At 32.0% G+C, this 16,430-nt stretch overlaps 2 protein-coding genes across 2 annotated transcripts in view; one reads left to right on the top strand and one right to left on the bottom strand.

Moving 5' to 3' along the window:
* LOC126769740 (trypsin-4-like) overlaps positions 1–16,430 on the bottom strand; it is a 112,460-nt gene that overhangs the window by 58,751 nt on the left and 37,279 nt on the right. The window lies entirely within an intron of this gene.
* Positions 13,354–16,430, top strand: part of LOC126769665 (semaphorin-2A) — a 338,220-nt gene continuing 335,143 nt past the window's right edge. The window contains exon 1 of the mRNA XM_050488552.1: positions 13,354–13,564. The gene's annotated coding sequence lies outside the window, so the exon portion shown is untranslated. The remainder of the gene's footprint in view (positions 13,565–16,430) is intronic.

Here is a 16,430-nt window from a genome sequence, read left to right on the forward strand (position 1 = left end):
ATCAATAACTCAAATTCGCCAATGTTTTTCACACCCCACAAAATTCAATATAATCATGGAATAACCGTAGCACGTAATGAATATTATATTTTAATGTAACGCGCTTGGTTTTCGCGAAACGCAACCCGATTTTAATTACTGGGCTCAAAAAGCATCGTATCAACGGCGTGGACACGGGAAATAATTACATTATCTCATAGTCGCGTGCGATAAGTAAAAACGTGTTTACACGTTAAGTAATAATATATTTACACATGCGTAGTAATGTGGTGCGTGAGGCAGTTAATAACGAAACTATAAATGCTAGGCACGGAGTACAGACTACATAATATATATAAAAATAGAAGTAACAAGCTGCTTCATGCAAACTGTAATCTGTGCTACTAGTGGAGCTGTCGCCTATGATTGAACCAAAATGAACCAATAGTTAGAACACTTCAAGCCCAACTAAAAACAACTGAAAAAACATCGCTAGGAAACTTACTTACTTACTTGCTTGTGGTCTTAGCTTCAAGCCTCCACAAAAAAAGGAGTTCATCATTCAATAGGCTTCTATTAAATGATTCTCCTTTGTAAATTCTAAATATTTTGACACTCGCTTATATCCCATAGTGCTGGATATAATAAATAAATATGTAAACGAAATATACAATATTTATTGCAAAATGTCACGCACGCATACACTAAAAGCGAGGCAGTTCAATCACAAAATCTAATTCGAGTTGAGTGAGCCGCAAGAGTTTCTAGCGATTTGATTTAATAAAATATTTATGGAAGAATGCAACTGTGAAACGTGACTGGTGTATTGCTTAAGTTGCGAAACAGGCATAGAGTATAACATATTTCATATAAAATTAAATCAAAATATACTTTATTTAATATTGTTCTCAGAACAGAACATTATTCAATTAAATGTATAGCTTAAAGCCTTATCTGGATTTTTTTATGGTATAGGTAGATGGACAGACTGGTGGGCCACCTAATGTTAAGTGGTCACCGCCGCCCATAGACATCGGTGGGGTAAGAAATATGAAACAACCCAAAGCCTCTGGTTACGTTGGATCATTCATCTTCAAACCTTTCAAAATTTAGTAGCGCATTGGTGATACATATAATAGTTAATATTTCTTACGGCACTGATATCTTTCGGCTATATATATATAATATAAATATATATAAATATATATATAATTTAAGTATATAAAAATAAATAATCTATAAAAATAAATAATAGAAATAATGCAAAATAAAATAAAATATATCACAATATACTATCATTGAATTTATAAAAAGTAATTTAAAACAACTAACCAGAACATAAACGAAATAGAATCAAACCACATAAATTTCACAGTGGAAAATCGGACGTACTAATGAATTGTTTGCCGACTCAGGACATCGTGTGCCAGTTGGAATGGTGCCTATAATATGAGGCCAGTTTCAAGCCAAGATAATCTACTGAACCGAATCTCCACAAGCTCTTCCCGTATAAGGATCTCTATATGATAAAGAGAAGCACAAATAAATGTTCTATTTAAGTAATATGTTTTAAGCGTCGTTCAAACTACCTATTACGTCATTCAAAGTACATTCAGACAAATAGATAAACCAATATGTAGTATGATTATAATATACAGATAATTTGGGCTTTTACTTTAATGTTTTATTCATTTATATATTTGACTTACTAACAATCACTTACGCTGCAACATTAATATAATAAAAAGACTTAGTTTAATATTAAAATGACTAAATATAGTGATTAATTATTATAAGTAAACACATAATTATAAAACATAAATGACAAAATGAAAAAGAATATTATAATAGAATAAATAGAGTTTGTTAAAATTAAAACGAAATTTTAATAATATTCATAAAATAAAATAGTTTAAAGATGTTAAAGATATTAATATTACTTGTGGTATTTTTTTACATATCGTAGACATGTGGTCTCATTTACAATCGCAAGTTTTTTTTTTAAATTAAAAAAATAAAAATGAAATAGCGGAATCGAATTTTGAAACCGAGGAATTCGCAAGATTACAATTTGGATTGTTTTCTTTTAAAAATGTTAAAAATTGAGAGATAGTTTATTGACACGCTTAACCTGAAATATTCATACAAAACTTATCTCTAATCTTATCTGTTCTCTTGCTAAACTTCTTGTTTTGAAATTTGTTTGTAAGAGATACATATACTATATAAATACTCAATATTCACACTTTTTAGTAATCTCAATTTGAAAACAGCTTTCATATATCTATTATAATTTTATCATTAGTACGATGGACAGTGTTTGATTCGAGTTTGTTTGTTTGAAAATGCATAATTTTTGATTTTTATAAAAAAAAAACTTGGCGGAGACCTCTCCCTGCCGCGCAACATCAACGCGATGCTCGAAAGCGAAGAGTGCTGGTCGGAAATGGTCTCCTTTTGGGAAGAATGAGGCACTATACGCACCTTCTCCCTCCGCCGTAATAGGCGTCGCCGGGGGTTACCCTGGTAATCCCTCTAGAGAATGGAGGCCTACATAGGCAGGCCGTCCGTCAGAGCGTCGTGGTAGCATGCGCAAACGATCCCGTGGCGCTCCTCATTAAGACGTACAGTTAAGCGGTACCCTTTGGTATCGCTGGGATTTTTAGTGGGTGTTCGGGACGCACTCGGCGCCTCGGACATCGGCGAGCCCCACATACACCCCCACTGTTCCCGTGCGGGAAACGCGTAATGCGTTAACAAATAAATAATAACATCGTACTGAATTTCGTAGTACATTCGAATCGAAATAAGCAATAAATTATCACTGTTAACGTTCGTAAAAGGATATCTTTTCAGAAAACATTTAAGCTTCTCCGTAGTAATAAGCACTATAGAAGTTGATCGCCCGTTTAGCGTGGCTTACATTGAATCATGTTGTATCGTAACGTTAGAAAGGTAACAAACAAACACTTCCATTGAAAATCCTAGACCGTAAACACTCGTGAATGAAAATGGTGTGTTCGAATTTACTCGTTCATCGTTGCATGCAATATCAATGTAGAGATGTGCTCTTTTATTATCGATGGTAAATATTGTTTTGTGAAAAATATCATAAAATATTTGTTTGGAATGTTATCAGAAACTATATGGAATTTGATACAACACAACATTACTAAATCGAAAAATACGATATACTGTTTATATAGAATTATGAACATTTGAGCAACATAATCCAATTTACATTTGAGCAAAATTATCCAAAGTAAGTGAAATAAATGTTACCATCATTTAAGAAGACCGAATATCGATTAATTTAGTCGAATAACGATATCATCTACGGATACATCACTATACTTGTACCTGCGGTTGACTTGTTTCTTGATGGTCGCATTTGTATAAGCGTGTTAAATTGTTAATTTCAATTCGATTACCACGATTTTTAAAGTTACGTTAAATGTGTTTACTTACGCACTCATTTTCAAGTATGTAGATTGCAGTATTTTAATATAATTTTTATTCCTGTTTGTATTCGTTTATGTTATTTATTTATATGCTATGAAGGGGCAATGGTGAATGCACTTCGACTATTCAGGTTTCTTTTTATAAAAAAGAACCATTGTGATTCAGGGGATGTAGGTTTCATCACGCTGATTTCCTTCATTTAAAAAGTATGAACTAACCAAACTTTTTATTAAGTATCAAATGAAAGGTTTGCTAATTTAGATATTTAATTTTCAGTATATTTAATTTGTTTTTTTTTACAGGTATGTTTTTGTTAGTATTTTAATTATGTAAAATATTGCATTTTTTATATTTATTTCAAGTTTTAAATAAAATTTCATGCAAATATAAATTAGAAAGTGAGTTTGTTTCTTCACTTCTTATTATTCATCGGTTTATCAATTTATTTTTTCATATATTTGTGAATTAGTGGTTTCCAAAAAAACATATGTAACAAATTACTAGGAATTGACATTACAAGCAGCTTATATTCTGGAAATTCTGTTCCTAGAATGAAGTCGATAAATTCTCATAACTAAAAGTCAGATACGAACGAAGTCGAGCAATAAAGTGTATGAAATTCTATTGTTAAATAAAAAATACCTAGAAGCGTTGTCGACGCCATGCATCCAGCCTCCGCATTTTACTTGCAAATTGCTTATCCATCGGCATCGGAAAACCAGCCTCATATGCATAATAGTATAATGTAGTTATACACATATATTATCATTACAATAACCAACATATTGATTATGGATTGTCCCCTGAAGCGAATGCTACCAAATATAGTGAGCAATAACTCTCCTCATACTCCAAGTATATATTATATACTTAAATATTATTTTTCCTTAAAAATTTGATATTTATAGTTTAGAATTATTACTTATATATTTTATATATTTTCACTTTAATATTTCAATGTAATGTTCTCCGTCGCAGCTAAAATTTTAGAAATTTTATCCATTCCATTAGGAAGGGTTTAAGTTCAAATTTCCTCCTGTCAAGACGGGCGAGCCGCTTGTCGCGTTGTGCGTACAATCGTGAATTTCTTATTCAGTTATTTCTTGAGAAGTGTTTGGGATTTCCTTTTAGAAGTTTTAAGCCGGCAGTAAATTATTCCTTCGACAGGTGAGGTCGTAAAGGCAAGATTTACGCTCACCGGCGTTGCGGGTGAGCTACCCCTGATAAGATGTATATTCATGGGCCCAGGGCTCTCAGACCTACTGGGATGGACCTCGAAGTTTTACACTTGAACTACCGATAGAAACTTCATAGATAAATCGACAACAAAACCAACGTAACTACAATAAATGAAGTGAAGGATTTCAGTTAAGTGTAGTTAATAATAAAATAAGCCGCGATGACCCAGTGGTTAGAACGCGTGAATCTTAACCGACGATCGTGGTTTCAAACCCGGGCAAGCACCACTGATTTTTCATATGCTTAATTTATGTTTATATTTCATCTCGTGTTTGGCGGCGAAGGAAAACATCGTGAGCAAACATGCATGTGTCAAAGATCACTGAAGTCTGCCATACGTGTATTTCACCAACACGCATTGGAGCAGCGTGGTGGAATAAGCTCAAAACCTTATCCTCAAAAAAGGAGAAGTCCTAATCCAGCCGGGGGATACTCACAGTCTGTTCCTTTATACTATACTGTAGTTCATAAACGAATAAAAATAATCCATGAATCGCTATAAGTTCGTTATTATTTATAGAAAATAATTTGATAAAGAAAAACTTAGTTAAGATAAAATACGAAGACATTAAGTCGAGTGATGTTATAAATATACGAACCCGCATCGCTGCCGTATGCTCCTATTATTTACTACAAAGAAATTCGTTTAAGACTTGGAGGAGATTCAAATCGCTCAACAGGGCGCTGCCAGTACAATCTTAATAATTGTTAGCGTTATTACGGGCCAGCTGAGAACAAGAAGTAGGTACTTTGGAGCTATTGAATTTTATAAACATTTTCTCTTAAGCATTATTTTTAATGTGTAAATTAAAATTGAATACACTCATTTATATACAACACCAAGATTAAACAGAGGTTAGTTTTATATGTTTTCTTCCGGAGTGACCTTTAGCAGTAGTACTAATGTTATTGTTATGCTTCTTTCACAATATGATGGTTTAACTTTATGGACGAATATCAATTATAAAGTATGTTGTAGATCTTTTGAGATATATTTTCTTATGTTAACGTAGTTTGATACAAAAAGTCGACCTCGGTTGAGTTCTATCTATTCATTTTATTAAAATATCACACACAATGAGTTACAGTAGTAGACAGCTTATAACTTTTTTTTGTTACATTTTCTGAAAGGTTTTATGTAGGTTTTGATTATAATCAAATATTGGCTAAATATTATTAAAGTATTCGTAAGAACAATATATTTACATAGTACGTGTTAGTGGCTAGACCACGGTGCCGTGATTCGCAAAGAATGAAGATGAAGAAAGAAAAAAAGAGATGCAGTGAAGCAGCGTGGTGGAATACGCTCCAAGCCTTCTCTAACTTTTAACAAAATATATTCTTCTTAACATCATATATTGTTTTATTTTTTTTAATGTTAATCTAAAAAAACAGTTAATCTACAAAATTATAATTTGTCCTGTGAATATAATAACAATTTATGAAAACCATAATACTAATTGATATAATTTGTTATTGAATATAAAATAACGTCCGCTAAATAATATATAAGACTCACAAGAATCAACATTGCCATGTATTTAAAATTCACCTGTGAAAAAAATTCAATCCATCAATAGCTACACGGATTTTGTCCATATTTGAGTAGCTATCAAATTTCGTAAAAGCTGCTAAAGTAAACTGAGGCGTGGCAGCCTCCAGCACAATCAAAGCAAGTTGTCAACTCGATTTCCATAAACAAACGGGAAAGACGGTACAGTGTTTTAATCACACTATTTTAAAGCTTCACTTTGAAACTCCAGAAAAGCAATAAAGTAACGCTAATGATGCAGGAAGTGAGTAACAAGTGAAGTTCGCACAAAACAAAGTATTCGCTAAACTGAGGTTGTATGTCACACTCACATGTACAAATTTATAATATTATGTAAGTGTAGTTTTATTATTATATTACTACTGATAGAAGACTCGCTTTCATACATAACCATAATAATTTTCTGTTTGAACTAAAATATTTCATATCATAACCATCCATCCGCATATCAGTCAATCATCTATTTATAAAACTTAAAATAACCTTCTCCTCAAAAGGGAGAGGAGGCCTTAGTCCAGCAGTGGGAGTGGCTGTTACTGTACTGTATACAGTACAGTAACAGCCTGTTAATGTCTACTACTACTGTACTAAAATAAATATAAAAATATAATTTGGTATTAAACTGATTATAGAAAAAGAGACTCGAAAAAATGTTTTATTCAAGTAGACACTTAAGTACGCTTCTGGCTTATAAGCACTTTTGGATTGTTATGTGACAGGATTAAATTAAATATAAAGTTACTATCGGCTTGGATTGTAATTTCTACCGAGAAAAATTGCCAAGAAAGTCATTACTTTTTTTTTCTCAAACAAAATACAAAATTAAATACCCTGTTCAGGAATCAATAAAGATAAAGGAGTTATCCTGTATAATCTATGTATAAAGTGTTGTATTGTGACATTAACTCTTCTCTATTTATTTTTAATTTAACTTTATTAATAGATACAGATAACAATATATCCGAAATTTTAATGTAGACGCCAATACCTTGCCCCAAAAATGACTTATTTACTTCGCGGCGTAGGAAATTTGAAATAGACATTAAATTTTCATTTAATATCTGTCCAATGCGGGTTAGTAAATGGCGTAATTTCAATGAAATTAGACACATGCAGGTTTCTTCACGATGTTTTCCTTCACCGTCAAGCACGAGATAAATAATAAACACAAATTAAGCACATGAAAATTCAATGGTTTTTTTTTTTTTTTTTTATAGTAAAGGAAGGCGGACGAGCATATGGGCCACCTGATGGTAAGTGGTCACCAACGCTCTTAGACATTGGCATTGTAAGAAATGTCAACCATCGCTTACATATCCAATGCGCCACCAACCTTGGGAACTAAGATTTTATGTCCCTTGTGCCTGTAATTACACTGGCTCACTCACCCTTCAAACCGGAACACAACAATATCAAGTATTGCTGTTTTGCGGTAGAATATCTGATGAGTGGGTGGTACCTACCCAGACGAGCTTGCACAAAGCCCTACCACCAGTAAAAGCGTATATACGACATGAGATGATTTCACTTTGACCAAGTCATGGTGCGTGCCCGGGTTTAAACCCACGATCATCGATTATGATTCACGCGTACTAACCACTAGGCCATTTCGGCGATTTGAATATGTATAATATAAAAATATTGTAACACAAATGTAAGTATACCTTTAATAAAAATATCCCAAAAAAACAGTTTTAAAAATATCTGTTGTATTTTTTAACCAAATTTACGTATTTGCTGTGCTAAAAAATAAAAGTGTAGTAAATTAATAGTATCGAATAGAAAATGCGGAAAATCATTATTTTTATTGAATTCATAACTCTTGGTATAATTTTTAATATAGCCTATAAGCCGAGATGGCACAGTGGTAAGAACGCGTGAATCTTAACCGATGAACGTGGGTTCAAACCCGGGCAAGGACCTCTGAATTTACATGTGCTTAATTTCTGTTTATAATTCATCTCGTGCTTTTCGGTGAAGGAAAACATCGTAAGGAAACCTGCATGTGTCTAATTTCATCGAAATTCTGCCACATGTGTATTCCACCAACCCGCTCTGGAGCAGCGTGGTGGAATAAGCTCCAAACCTTCTTCTCAAAAAAAAAAAAAAAAGGGAGAGGAGGCCTTAGCCCAGCAGTGGGACATTTACAGGCTGTTACTGTATAGCCTATTAAGAATATCTTGACTTATATAACTACAGTCTACACTAAGCTACTACACTTTTTTATGAATATATAATATATTATAGAAACATACAACAATCATCGAATATTAGGTGATTTTAATAAAGGTGCATTTGACGTTTACGACTGTGGGGAACTAGATTCTCACCTGGGGTCCTTTCCCAGGTGATACCATATATTTTTCGTTGACGTATGATTTACCGATACCGATATTTCAGAAAATCGGAAATTCCTTGTTGATTTGGCTTATAAATGTAAGCTTTTCATACATTTAGTTTTATTTTTCTAAAGCCTGACAAGCGATATCAATTGCTTAAGCAGTGTTACATTATAAATTGTTAATTTATAGAGAAACGAGAACTATATTCTTTATTCTTGGAAATACATATTACAAATATAGAAGAAAAGGCACGAGGCGTAAGTTAAGACCAGGTGGCTTTTTAACATATACTAATCTATCGATGTTATCCGCAGTCCATATATGTGTTTAATCATTTCCAAATTATATACTTTACCATATTTTACTTATAGAGTTTGCAATTAGAAACTTTAATTTAATCTTAAGCCTTTATTCTTCTGAAAATATACACGACGTCAACATAATCGCACCATTCACATTATAATATATTTTTATAGCTTGTTAAATTGATAGTGTCATCTAGTAAATTTATAAAAATAATTATATTGTCATAAGCAAATTAGGCTATTAATTGGCTACAATAACTCATTTTAGTATCTGCGAGATTTTCTTATAAAAACGAATATCTTGCCTCAGGAAGGGGGTATTGATTTGCGGAGTCGGAAACAGGTGTGACAAATTTATTTTCTTTTTTTTACAATATTTGTTGCTAAGCACGAGATAAATTCTAAACACAAATTAAGTACGTGCAATTCAAAGCGTTTGCAAACTAGTCAAACAAGTCAAACCAATATAAAAAAATATAAACGCATTCTTATTCTTAAGTAAAATACAAAATTCTACATATAATTCATAAACATCGATATATATTAAAAATATTTTTAAATGTAACTTTATTAATAACTTATCCAATTGTAAAAAGTTATATGTTTATTTGAATAATTCAATCATAAAATTGAACTCCATGCTATTAACATACATACATGTCCAGTTTAAACACAATTGTCTCTTTTAAATAAGACCGCTTTGCTAACAAATGCAGTACTTTACGTCGACAATATGCTGAAATGTTGGTTTGTTACAAAGGTATAAACATTTGAAATTTGCGAAAAGCTCCACATGCCACAAACGAATCAAAAATTTTCATATTAAAGTCTTTATGACATGAAACGTAAGCCGGCATTGCATGTTTTAAACTTGAAAGGTGAAGTGGTTTTACTTATAACGAAATATGAAAATCTAATTACAAAGGTTGCGATAATTTAAATTAGGACGGGTTCAAAGAGGTCTTTTTCGCTTAATAAATGTTTTGACATCGGGAATATGAATTACCGAAATATTTCTCAATTGAGAAAACATTTATTAAATGAAGAGATTCGTTGTCAACTAAGCTACATCAAAGTAAATTAACGAGATGATTACAACGTAAATATATGACGTTTGACATATAGTTAAAATACTAGCGTATTTATCATATCGATTAATTTATCATAAACGAACACCTTTTGTAAATAGCATTTTAAATACTTAAATAGAAGACGTACAAAAATTGTCCTTATCAAGGGGGTTCTATATACAAGCCCACTCGATAGGTACTGCTCGTTGTGTTCCAGTTTCAACTGGCTCACTCACCTTAAGTGGTCCAATGTAATTTCAGGCACAAGATGCATATCATTTATTTTAGCATCATAGCATTTTAGTTCCCAAGGTTTGTGGTACATTGGGAGTGGTTAATATATCTAACAACGACAATATCTATGGGCGGTGGTGACCACTACCATTAAAAAAGAAGCTTCCACATGTTTTCTTCTTATAGAAGTGAATTCTTACGTTTCACAGCATCAATGAATTCAATACAAATATCATATTTTCCAAATTATCTGGATTCATTTGACACGGTTACAATTATAAATATTTTGAAAAATAAAACTCCATTAAAAATTAGGTCTTTAATAACTAAAAAAATACGCTTTTATTAAATAATAAAATGTATAAGAATGACAATGAATCCAAATATTATTGAATAAATTGGGTCACTTGCACAAAAAGTGAGAAAATGTTAAAAATTTTAATCCTGTATGGATCCGACCGTATTATTGGCAACGTCATATTGAAATGACGGGAGCGATCGGTCAGTTGGGTTGGAAGACTTTATCACAATAATATTATAAGTTTCGAAATTAAGAGCAGCGTTGAGTTCATCATTTTTTAATGTTTGTTATGTTACAATGAAGATAGTTTATTCTTTATTTTTTGCAATAGAATTTAAATAAATTAGTAATTATTATTAAAGTGTAAACGGAGTTTGTATAATAAAAAAATAATCCTGATAACAAAAACAAATAGTGTACTTTTTTTTCAAGTCTAAAGTATTTTTCATAAGGTCCATTTTCTCTGCCTATCAAAAATAAATAAAATTTTGTAATAACTAAGAGTTAAAATAATTGATATGCCAAAGTTATACTATAAGTACATTTTATATGATGGTATAATATTATTATTTGTTTGTGAAATATAATCTTTATTCAACTCTATTCTAAGGGTTTTTACTTAAAGTGCTGTTCATACTACTGTGACGCGATTATCGTATTATTATATTTTAAATGTATTCGATGGTCTAATCCACGTAGTAAGCTCTGTGTAATTCGTCTAGGTAAATATAACTTATAGAACACCAAAAGCAACAGCCCGATTATTATTATTAAAAATAAAATACATCAGTTGTTCCTTTATTAGACTATTAGAATTAAATATATAGCCTTACATAAACGTTTTTTAGCGGGTGATTAGTAAAACAGTGCTAATTTTTATGACAAAAAGAGAGAAATCAGTGTTTAACTAAACATTCGCTAAGCATCGCTTATAATTAAGGCCGATAAGTACAAAATATAATTTTGTTCAAACTGTAGGCGAAATACGAGTACAATTATTCTATAATTCTTCTAAAACGTTTCACTAAATGAGTTTCTCCACAAATTTAGCTAATTCACGGAACGACGACATCAACCCGTTCGCTTTAATTTAGAATTTGTTAAGAATCCAATTGTATGCGGGTTGCGCTGGGGTTGTTCCGACCGCATTATATTGGCATGACCATATTGGATGGACGGCTCGCAATGGGTTAAATCGTTGTCCGTTTGATGAAACGCTCTGACCACTGCTCCTCTCTTCATTTTCAATGCTTTCAAAATATAAAGGGCCACTCAAACCCGGTTTTAATATCGTGATTCTTGAGCGGTTTGGGTTCATTTGGACGAGTTATCTTTGTTTCAGGTACATTAAGGAACATAGGTACTTAAAAATTCTGCTGATTTAGCGATTTAGTGATTTTAAAATACTTATTTGATAAAGGGCGTAAATCAAGGTTATTACTGAATATTTAATGCTAACTTCACTAGCGTAGTACACGGTGGGTTAGTGGACGGTTTGACGGGCCGGTTGGCGTGGATGGTAGATACTTGCCTTTCACGCCGAAGGTTGTGGGTTCGATTCCCACCCAAGACAGACATTTGTGTGCATGAACTTGTCTGTTTGTCCTGAGTCTGGGTGTAGTTATCTATATAAGTATGTAATTACAAAAAAAAAGTAGTATATGTAGTATATCAGTTGTCTGGTTTCCATAGTACAAGTACGGCTTAGTTTGGGATTAGATGGCTGTGTGTGAATAATGTCCCAGGATATTATTATTATGTTATTATTAGGGAAATACAAAACATAATATATATAACCAAAGTGTTAAGTTTTGTATCAGTGGTTTGTTCATCATGATAAGTTTCATAATTATAAAGTGTTGTTAAATAGACAAGATAGTAACAGTGAACAATTTCATAATAAAATTAACAGAGATGTACGTTAGTGTTTGTTGTATATTGTACGAGAGCCGTTTTGTTTGTCTTTCTTCAACTCAGCTTTGTTATATCTACTATACAGTGACGTAGCACGACCCTCACTTTAATCCGATTTACTCAGAAATTTTAGACGCTTAAAAACCATCGCATTTTACACCTTGTTAAAAGTATTTGACTAGCTTAATCTCCTCTAACAATAGTAAGATTAATAAAAATGTATATTTAATTTCCATATGTGGTATATAGTGAATGATCACATTTTCATATTCACAAGACGTATGCTTCAAAATTTTATGCAAATTGGTAATAAAGACACAACATTAGGCCACATTCTAAAATATCGAGAGATACTTTAATGTCATGCAAACGAGCCGACAGTGCATCAATTCCTGCTCGAGTTTCTAAACGAGGGAAATAGAACTTTTCGCTTCTGCCGCGAAGTTAGAGAAATATTGGGACCGTTCCAGTTTAATAAAAATTGAGTTGTGACTTATACGTAACGAGGCCAGTGCCACAGGTAAGTACTTTTGTACGTTTGAAATTTAAATATTCTCTTACAAAAAAAATTGCGACCCATTTATAAGTTTATTTAACTGCAATGATTTATCAGAATATCATCATTATTAACTCGTAATCAAAACCACTTCGGTGTCCAGGCGAGGTCTAACTTTAAATATACATCAAGACTACTTTAATTGCTAACAAGATCAAACTTTCTAAATTTGGGGCCCGACAAATCGAAATCGCTCTTAGCAAAACAAGTATTAATTTTGTATCGGCGTCCCGGCGTTAGGGCGGGCGGCGCGCAGTACGGGGTGGCCCCCGCCCCAACCAGTCGCAGCCGCGCCGTCGTCGCGTCACTACGTTCCGTACACTCATTCTCACATATCAAAAACCTTCCTTCATTAAAAATCACGTCCCGTCAAAACCATCCCGACACATACGTTCGAGACGACGCAACGTGCGGCCGTTCCACGCGCCCGCTATCTAAATACGCTTACTTATTTAAATGTAAATAAATAATTTTCGATATAAACGGTGAGATTTGAGGATGTGATAAGTCCCAGTGATCATAATTTCGGTTGCTTTGAAGTCAAAATGTGGATTGTTCTGTAAACGTGGAATTTGCAGACAAATCTCTGAATACGCAAACATTATAAAAGGTAAGTTTGTTGTTAAGTAGTCAAGAGTTTTCATGTGTCATTCGTCATGCGGTACTTTACGCAATATTTTGAGGGTATATATCAATTATATTTGAACTTTTTACGCGTGTTATAATTATTTTTTTACAGTTTTTTTTGCATGTTTACGTGTTTCATCTACATAATTTTGCTGACTCCCTCAACGCAACAATCATATTAATCAAGGTAACAGGTGCTTCATGACGTTTCATATGAAATAAATTTGTAACAATTATTTCAATTTATTATTTAGCTTAATGGTATATATCATATAATGAAACTGATTGATGTTTTGCTTCTAATAGTGTCATAGCTTATTATTTTGTAACGTGTTAAATCGCTTTGTTTTAACTATAATATAACAATAATTATTTTTTCAATAAAATTTGTCTAATTTTATTTTGTATATTGTGTATCATATATGTATAGGATATCTGACGAGTTAAATCGAGTAACGTGACTGACATAATTTTCCGTTCTGCTACATCTTACTACTTACTTGAAATATAAGAATACATAATATATATTTAAATGGATCGTCACTCTGCATCTTCAGAAAAGAAAATATCGCAATTTCAATTACCTGTTTTTTAATTTTAAGTACCGTAATGTTTTGTAATTGTCGGTGAATGTCTGAAGAGTTGCAAGCAGTTGCAAGCGAAGAAAATGCAGACAATTATTGCATTATTTAACAAAGCAGTACAAACCAAAAGAGACACCCTTAATTAAAATAATAAAGAGCCATATATGAAGTATGTTTTATTAAAAAGTGTTTGATTATAGTAAGGTAAAATATTTTAAAAAAAAACTTCTGTAACCAAAACCGGCTTTATTTATAAACAAGATAAATATATCATATACATCTATTTACTATAAGATCAACATGAAAGTGAGACGTTTCCAATACAATACAATGAGGTAAATAGTAAACACGCCTAATACAACAATAAAAAAGGTTAACCTCAAATAATAAGAGTGATAATAAAAACTGGTATTAAAGAAAAAAAATCCAAAGGGTTTGATGCTAAATGGCTTAAGACATTATTAACAATATTCCTAAAAATAATAAAATTCACTTCATATTAGAAATACTCGTTAATCATAAAAGTAATTATAAGAATTATGGACCGGGTGGGTATTGCAAAACACCTTCAGCTTGTTGTTGTATAATGTGTAATGTAAATGAAATTTAAATTTAAAACAATATTTTTAAACTTAATTTCATAACTCTTTCACGTTTATGTAGCTTCTAGTCCTTAATAATATAATATAAGAAATATATATTTTACATTGATAAATAAGTATAGTGTAGCTTAACAATACATAATTAGTTTTTTGATGCAGGAATGCAATTAAATTTATATTAATCAATCGTGACTAACTTTATTTGCGGTGGTCATACAACTAAGACTAGCCAATTGCATAGGAGCAGTATATTGTGCACGAGTCCGCTTTTTAATCATATAGTGTCAGTATCCTGATTGCCTTGTTAGTCTATTGGCTAGATATAAGGCCGCAGATTCCGAGGTCTTGAGTTCAAGTCGAAAGTGAGATTGGACAGATAATAATTGAGACTTTTTGTTGAAAAATCCTCAGCATCAGCCCCGAGTCTGATGTTGGAAGTGTGTGCACTCCCATTTCTCGGAAAGCGCGTAAAACCGGTGATCCTGCGCTTGAACTCTTTCCAGTCGGGTCGGCTTCCTGTCCCATCGGATTATGAGAATGAGGGAAAAGAGACATGTGTTTGCGCATATAATTATGCACCCTAATTTGTTTTGTGCAGTTGGCTAATATCTCTTGAGATTGACCGCCGTGGCTGAAATTGGTCAGGAGGATATCAGCAACATAATCCAATGGGCTAATGTATAATTTCGTGTTACGGCACAAATCTAAAAATCCGGGCTACGACGAGAACTTAATTTATATTATATTTATTATTATATATGTTTATATTTATTTCATATAATATTATAATTGCCAACGATAGTATAAGCTATAACATTATCAGTATTTAGACTTTATATTATATATAACTATAATATTTTTAACACTTGATAAATAGTTGAAAGGCAACTTGTAGTTCTTTATTTAAATTAGCACGCTAAATCTTATTAAGCGTTCACCATAAAACGTAACTTATCCTATTGTCGACATCTTTTAGGCATCTACTGTCTCAAGAAATATTTAATGACACAATATAATAATAATTGCTTAAAATGAAATGTAAACCTTTATAATTAAATACATTAAAGTAATATTTAAATTTACTTTTAATGTTATATTATTGTATTAATTACTTGTATTAATTAATTCTTATTTACAAAAAACATCAAATAGCTATGAATTAAATGGACGTTGAACTGCTTGATATATTTATAAATTGCTGTGTATGTAAAAATATTTGGTTACAGAATATAAATTTAAATTAAATTAATTTACATTTTATTCGCAAACGAGGCGTATGTGCATAGTATATTCTTCAATTCTTAGGCTAATTTTTATAATAAATGAACATTGACAATAATTTGGAATATACCAAATCTTGTTACACACAAAGTGTAAATCGGGCTCCAAAAGTGTCTCAAGTACACTCATAAAACCAAGCATGTTGGCACGTTCACTTGATATTATCTGCATGTTCTAGACACCTGCAGTTACAAGGGTAACTTCGAACTTCTTCAAGTGGGGTAAAGCAAGGGCTACGTTGAGTAAGTTTGGAATATTTTTATTGTATGAGAATCTCTTAACCTAAAATCTTACATAACATTATTGCTATGATCATGGCCCTGGTTTAGAGGCCGCTAGGCGTTTTGACATTTTAGGATTCCGAAGCGATTAAAGTAAAATT

This window comes from Nymphalis io, chromosome 7 (assembly GCF_905147045.1).
Source record: "Nymphalis io chromosome 7, ilAglIoxx1.1, whole genome shotgun sequence".
In the NCBI taxonomy this organism is placed as follows: Eukaryota; Metazoa; Arthropoda; class Insecta; order Lepidoptera; family Nymphalidae; genus Nymphalis; species Nymphalis io.